General features: G+C 41.5%; 1 long non-coding RNA gene across 1 annotated transcript; it reads right to left on the bottom strand.

Annotated features, from left to right (window-relative positions):
- Nucleotides 1-930: 930 nt before the first annotated feature.
- Nucleotides 931-2475, bottom strand: LOC115380121 (uncharacterized). Its single transcript, XR_003930296.1, has 3 exons — nt 2389-2475; nt 2236-2302; nt 931-1280 (listed from the first exon to the last, which is right to left on the bottom strand). It is a non-coding gene; the product is annotated as an uncharacterized LOC115380121 (long non-coding RNA).
- Nucleotides 2476-7480: the final 5005 nt, after the last annotated feature.

Raw genomic sequence — 7480 nt, 5'->3', positions numbered from 1 at the left:
ACCCCCGTAGCCTCGCGTCTCACCTCCCTTGAAGGATAGATCCGCCACTCACTTCCTGACTGCCCCCAAAATGCGTCCCCCTGCGAGCTTCCTGTGCATAATTGTCCCCAGCTGTAACACTGCGGATAAATAGGGCCGTGGGGACAACAGATTTGTAATTTTGGGGTGAGAGTGAAAAGGAGGAAAATTGGTAGCAGGCCACAGAAATTAGCATTCTTTTGGCTTTAGAGGGCATTAAACATTAAATAGCTGCAAAGTCCCCTAAGTATTGGGGTCTTGGGAGAGAGGGTGCTGGGGTGGAGAGATGAGGGCGGGTGAGGTGGGGTGGGGATGCAGGGGGAGGGATCCGAGCTTTTGAAGGTTTTTGTTTGGGCCACAGATGGTTGGTTTCGTTAGACTACCTCCTGCAGTGTTTAGCCCAGGAGACGCTGTGATTATCTATTATTGATGCTTGTTTAGATGGTTCTGGTGTGCTTCATTGGCTCTCCCTTATCAGCTTTCATGTCTCTGTTACGCTATGGCTTGCCGGCTGATGCAAATGCCAGTGCTCCCACACAGTGGCGAGCACACATTAAAAGCACATGCATAACAACACAAACAGATATTGTGCTCACCCTTGCTCGAGGACGGGCAGTACTGTGAAATGTCAGCATGCACAAATGTGTATGCACGGACCTGCACATGCTTGATTGTGCACGTCCATGCGCACACGAGGTGAACTTCAGAATCAACTCTATGAAGTTATAATATTTATTTTTTATGCTTATGTATTTAATAGTTATTTAACAAAGAAGTCTACTTGAGATTGTGATTCTCTTTGTGAGGGAGCCTGGCCGAGACGGCAGCAAACGATGAGTAGATCCAGGACTACAATAGAAGAATGAGCCCATGGGTGTACTTCAGACACACTCACACACAGTGGGAGTTCAAGTAAAACGACTTTAATTGATTACTTTTGCATATAAAGATGAAAATCAAGGTTGAAAAGATGCCACAGAATGCAAGGATTGATTTCTTGACCTATTCCACTGTTATAAAAAATAGTGAGCTTGTGGACGAGTTGAAATGCATGTCTCACGCCCAATGCGTGAGACTTGAGAGCCCTGAGTCCTGTTGAGCCATCTACTACCCCACCTGCCTCCTAACGCAGCGTTTTTCGCTCGCTTTATGTTATGTCACGAATCTTGAAAATGTGACATTTCAATGCATCTTGGCTTGCAGAAACACAAAATGCCAGTATTTTTTGCTGGCGACTGGTCTGGGTCGGCTTCAGGGCGTGGCTGAAAAGAGACGTCAAAGAAGATACAGGATTCTAAATAAATAAAAATACATGGAGACAAAACATATTCACTGGCAAAATGATAAAGACAACAGAACTCTAAATTAAAACACATAGATAAGGAGCCTGAAGGAAACAAGCCATAAGGAGTGAGAACAGAGAGCAGTAGAGCTGTGGGCCTAAAGATCTTACACTGTAACGACTTTGGGTTCATTACTTGATGTAAGAACACAGATATGTAGGAAATTTGACAATAACTGTGTCATAAATAAAGGCATACAAGAGACTGAGACTACGCATAGACAAGGATGACCTGTTCACCCTGACATATAATGTGCAGTGGTGAGTGCAGGATTTACAGTTCATGATGAATCTCAGCACAGGAGAATGCAGACAATGAGACTGGTGCATTCATATTAACCCTATCAAGCCATTTGTATCTTATATGATACACATTTTCAATTCCGTTTTTCATTTTCAGTTTAATCAATACTTGACCAAAATACTGTTGTATACCTTTGAACACTTCCCCTGTTCACCCTGGACCATACCATTGGCACTTCAAGTACATATCATATATCATACACCAGAAAGGTCGTGTAATAACATATTTTTTGAAAAAAAATTTGTATATATTTTGTTATAGGACTAAATAAAGGGTTCAATTTCAAAAAATTGGAATTTTCTGCCAATTCCTTCATAGTTCAGGCTTTATAGGGTTAAGACTGTATGTAGCAACCCTTGGTATCAATAAGGAGGCGTAGAGCTCAACTGGTACAAATTTTATTTCCTCACGAGCACCGTGAAACTAAAAAACACATAGCAAAATATTAATTTCGCATATTAAAAAAGGTCTTCATATAATTTCATTTCAACAGTCAAATATAGCACAACTACACTTAGTGCAAACAATTATATCAAAGTAACAACAACAAAAAAAACAAAATGCTACACACCTCGCTTCGCCTACCAAGGGCGCAAAACTCCTCTCACACAAGTGGTGAGTAGCAACAGGCACATCAACTGCATTAGAACAAGAAAACACTCCACATGAATATACACCCCATTTAATATCAATAAAATAGCGTAACAAACAAATCAAAACTTACATGTGCTGCTTGCTGACCCTACCCAACATAACCTGCATCCTGTGGCAACTCAGGTGGAAGTGGCAAAACAGGTGTGTGGCAATCAACCCTATTTATAGAGGTTCTGGGGCGTGTGCTGAAACCCCAGAACATGAATAACATAAGGGATGGAAACCCCAAAACATGAATGACACATACCTATCTCAGCTGGCCACTAACACTGTATTTGAATCAAGCTGTTATTGCAGTTATGCAGAAATGTGAAAAAAAATCAAACAGGTCGAAACGAGATGTGGCATCAAACACGTCGGTAAATGCTGTGTCAAACGCTGATCTCAGACGGGGGCCAATCACACTCCGACGCCTGCGTTAATGTCGGTCAACGGCAGGGTCACGACTCCATGATTGTGGAGCCTACTAGTCGATATAGGGGGCTATCCTCCCATCATTCCGTGGTGCTGAACTGAAAGCAGGCCCACGCTCCGCCCAGCAGGAAGGGGGTGTCGAGGGTTGCTGAGTCGACCCCGCGTGCCGCCTGCATCACGGGGAGCCTGAAATAGGTGCAGGCTTTCTAAAAAGCACAATCCAGTCCCCGCTGAGAAGAGTATGTGTCCGTCATCGTTATGGATGGGCTTGTTCAAATTAGGGTCAATGGCCATTCTCCCCAAAACCAAATGACTTGTGAATTTGCAAGTGCGTGTGTGTGTGTGTGTGTGTGTGTGTGTGTGTGTGTGTGTGTATGTGTTGGTGCAGCCTAACCCTACCACATTCAGGAGATACACAGTGCACACAGTCTTGCTCCCTTGCAGCGACTGGCACCCACATCAAAGAAAAGGAGCGGCGAGCACGGCTGCAACTGCGAATGATTCCTCAAGAACTCCCTGCCTGTTTAATATAAGAAACATTTCTCTCGCTCAAAGGCTGTTCTTGTCTGTGACTAAAGTTAGCAGAGCTGATCATTTCTCTAGATTAGACATGTACTTAAGGCTATTTCTTACCCAATTTAGAAACAAGGAACCCGTTTTGAAGGTATGGATGCACACTGAAGAAGTCAAATTCGAGCAAGACTAAATAAAGTTCCAACCGCTAAACTTACCATCGCAAGTTTTCATTCACGATTCATTTTTTTTTTTTGGACTGTGAAAAATCTCTACTTAAAATTCTACTGCATCGTGCACCAGAGCGGCGTTTTCCTTTGCAGCTTTAAAGCTGTTTTCATTTTTATTTGTTGATGTTAATGCTTAACACAACCTTTTTTTTCATTTTCCCCCCATTCAAAATTGGCTGCCCTTGAGCTTTAACAGATGTTTATAAAAAATAAAGTTGTATTTCAGCAAAAAGTTTAAGCATCGCAGAGACGCTGTCCAAACTGCCATGAGCACTGGTTCAGCAGTGGAGTGGATATAAATATTTTCATGACTGATGTATAGAATATGAACCTAAATATGAAGGTGATGACTAAAAATGAGCAGGGCTTGTGACAAAATGTTTTTACAGCGTTCACATAAGAAACCTGCCAAGTTGTCAGGGAAAATGCAAAATATTGCGTTCAGTGCCGTGCAATGTAAAAAAACGGATCCATGAATTTGCAGACTGATCCTTTTTGTGAGAGATGCAAATAAATCACAAGCCTCTTTCTGCAAAACTGAAACAACATTTTCACAGTCATTGTGGTTTGGTTTGTTTGCTCTCTGCATTTCTCTTGTGACAAAAGTGAAAAATGAAACCTGGCTCCTGTTTCTGCTACCTGCTCAGTGTGGTCCCTCCTTTCATCTGCCTTTCGTCACCATTGCGAGAGGCTGCAAATGAAAACAAGACGTGATAGAATGCCTGTCATCTCTGCGCTCGCTTGATGTGATTTAATTAATTACTGCCGCCACAGAGAAGTGGCGGAGAAGTACCTTGAGAAACAAACTTTTGAGATGCACTCTCGCGGAGTTTGCTGGGGGCTCGTTGGCCCTCATCGTGCCACCTCTCCTTTGAAGTGGCAGTTGAGACGGAGGCAAGTGACCCGAGGTTTTCCTCCCGCTTTATTTCCCACCCCCATCTGAGCGCTGACCTCCTCATCAAGGAGGGCTAAAATCACATTAGCTGCCTCTTAGTCAATCACGTGTGGATCTCACACTCATTACATTTCTCCCAGAGCTCACCTTCAGCAAACTCATCGCACAGATCTCATTGCACCTCGTTTTCATTTCACGCTGTCAGCAAATGAGCGCTGAGTGCATCCTAACTCAATTTGCCTCTCTCTATTTACACTTCCCATCACAAAGTGCTCTGATCTAGAAGGCCCCCGATTTCCCTCAAGTTACTTCCTGAAGCATTCCTAATGCAATGAGTCCTTTGTTGAGAACAAAGGAAATCAAACTTTCCACGGCAGGACCTGTATGCATAATAACTATCTAAGCGTAGGTGGTGCAATACGTTGCTAAATGTCATGGTAAAAGGACACCTCATCATACCGAATTTTAATCTGTTGCTTTGTCTTTGGAAAGCACTTGTCATAATATGGAAATTGTATCTCTGCACTGCTTGAACTTCAGGTTACCCAAGAAACGTCTTTTATTTAGCATAAACAGTGTGCTGTCAGGCTTTACTTGAGGATTTCTCGGCATTTTTTCCCTTTCGTTTATTTTGGTTACAGGCTGGAAAACACTTGGAAAAGCAATAATATAAAATATTTGAGATATCACCTTTGATCGCATGCAACGGTTTTGCTTGATTACTTCCACAGACTTCTGCATACTTGTGTTTGAAGAGGCCCGAGCAGTATTCCGACATTTGTTCTGCTATTATGAACTGATATAAATACAACTCCAGAACTAGTATCAGCTCATACCAGTCCTCTGCTGCTTGTTGCACTTCACTGCTGTTAGTGTCATCAGATCAGCTGTGTTTGTCTCAGTTCCACTGCAGCGCTGGCTCGGTAGCCTTGCCTGCAAATGATCCAAATAAGCTGAAATTAGCTGTTTACCTGGGCTTGCATCTAACATTTTTACTGCCTCTGTGGTCAATACGGCTCCCACAGTATGGATCCAGCCTTCCTCCTCTTCCCCAGCCTCTCCGATCGGGAGCTCCAGACCACTTATCTGCAATAATCTCCATCTGTCCAGATCAATTGCATCCCATCCAGCCTGCTCCACATAAGGCTGTGCAAGGCAAGCCACTTACAAAAGCATCCCAGAAAGACTTGTTCAATACAGCCCTGCTTCAGTCACTTATCCCCACTCACAAACCCACAGTGATATGGACAAATGGCTCATTTTACTTTTGATTCGCACAGGGGGTTGTCATTATTTTGTGTTATTGTGAAATGAGGGCCGAAAGCAGAGTGAAAGTGACAGAGAAAGAGTGAGAGAAAAAGAGAAAGCAAGAGAGAAAGAGTTGGAAGTGGCAGGTTTTGCATTGTATTGAGGTATTTTCCATGCTTTTAAGATTGAGTGAAATGAGTAAGCAAAGCGTCTTTTGTCCAGGCCTTCTATTCTCTGAAAGAAATACATTTCATAAAGATTTCTTTTCATTTTTTTTTTTCTACCGGACTACTGTTGCTGCCTGTATATTTTTTTCTTACTGACAAGGATTTATATTTATTCTTTTTATGGCTAGGATTTGCTTTATGCTTTGCTGAGTTGTCAAAAGCACTTTGTGTTTAAGGCAGGAATACAGAGATTTGCAAAGCGTAATCAAAATTGCCCATGCCATAGGATCACAAGTACTTTCATATTTATGGTATTTGGTATGCAGCCGAGTGAAATTTTAAAGGTGCCTGATGTTTTCCTTGTAAACACACTCGGTTTTGTTTACATTTGAATTTCCTCACTATAACACCTTAAGTGTGTGGTGTGTGTGTGTGTCCTTGAGACCTAATAAACATGTTTAATCCATTTCTTGCCTCTAAAGACGTGCTTCATCTTATTTACAAAGCTTTTTTTAATATCTATAGATAGATAGATAGATAGATAAAAGTAATCTTTATGGCAAACAGTTGTATTGGATTGCATTAGACTATCATCACTAGTGGTCACAGACTCCAACAGGTCCATCTATCTAAAATGGACTGGTCGCTAGGGATGGGCGTATCGATTCTGTGGTATCGATATACCGATACTTACATGCTACTCATTTGGTATCAATTTCCTTAAACAAATATCGATACTAACAAATAAGAATTGTTTTTTTTTTCTTTCTTTCTTTCTTTTTCTTTATTTCTTTTTTTTTTTTTTTTTACAAGAAAAGTGCAAGAAAACAACAATAACAGTGAAAATGTGCAAATTTTTGTTCATATTTAATTTATTTCATTCATTTATTTTAATTTTAGTTTTATTATGTATTGACCATAATAAATATGGTATAAATGGTTTGTCATGTAATTTGTCTGTAATGTAATAATATTTTGAATGAAAAAAATTGCCAATGAGAAATTATCAGCATCGGTATCAGTATCGGTATCGATGAAAATGCAAGAAAAAGTATCGGTATCGTATTGAATCCTAAAAGTGTGGTATTGCCCATCCCTACTGGTCGCCGTGCCTCTAAAGAAATACCTCTGTCCCATACATACCCATTCAAAACCCTGCACGGTTAGAAAAAACTGCTTGCTTCTGGTAGCAAATTAATTTCGCCTCTCTCTGCTGTATTTCCAAAGGTCAAAGTTCAATCTGGCTGAGCACTGACCTGCAAATTCATGTTAGTCACCAGTGCTTCACCAATGAGAGATTCTGCAGGTTTGACATGTGGCGGGATGCTTTGTTTTGGAGCAGGACACACCCACAACCTGTTCTTCTTGGCTGCTCTTGCCTTCCTTCCTCTCTGAACAAGAAGTAAAGCCAGAGCCTTGTTTTGATGTAACGTGAGCTGCATGTTGAGAAAATACATGGCCGCCGTAAATGCTGATGTTACTGGCAAAAATGCTAATTCCTAAGCCCTAGCCCAGAAATGAAAGTTAACCTACAAACACAGCGTGCGAGTGAATTTCACCCCCGCAAAATCCAGCGTGTCCGCCCCGTTCGGCTTTTTAATTGGCTTTGCCAAACATTTTTAGGGTCAATTTCATTGGACTTTGAAATAATACATTTGCAGAGCATACTGGCAAATAAACACTCAATTTGCACCA

The sequence above is a fragment of the Myripristis murdjan genome, chromosome 21, assembly GCF_902150065.1.
Source record: "Myripristis murdjan chromosome 21, fMyrMur1.1, whole genome shotgun sequence".
Lineage (NCBI taxonomy): Eukaryota > Metazoa > Chordata > Actinopteri > Holocentriformes > Holocentridae > Myripristis > Myripristis murdjan.
This window is presented reverse-complemented; position numbering and strand designations above follow the sequence as displayed.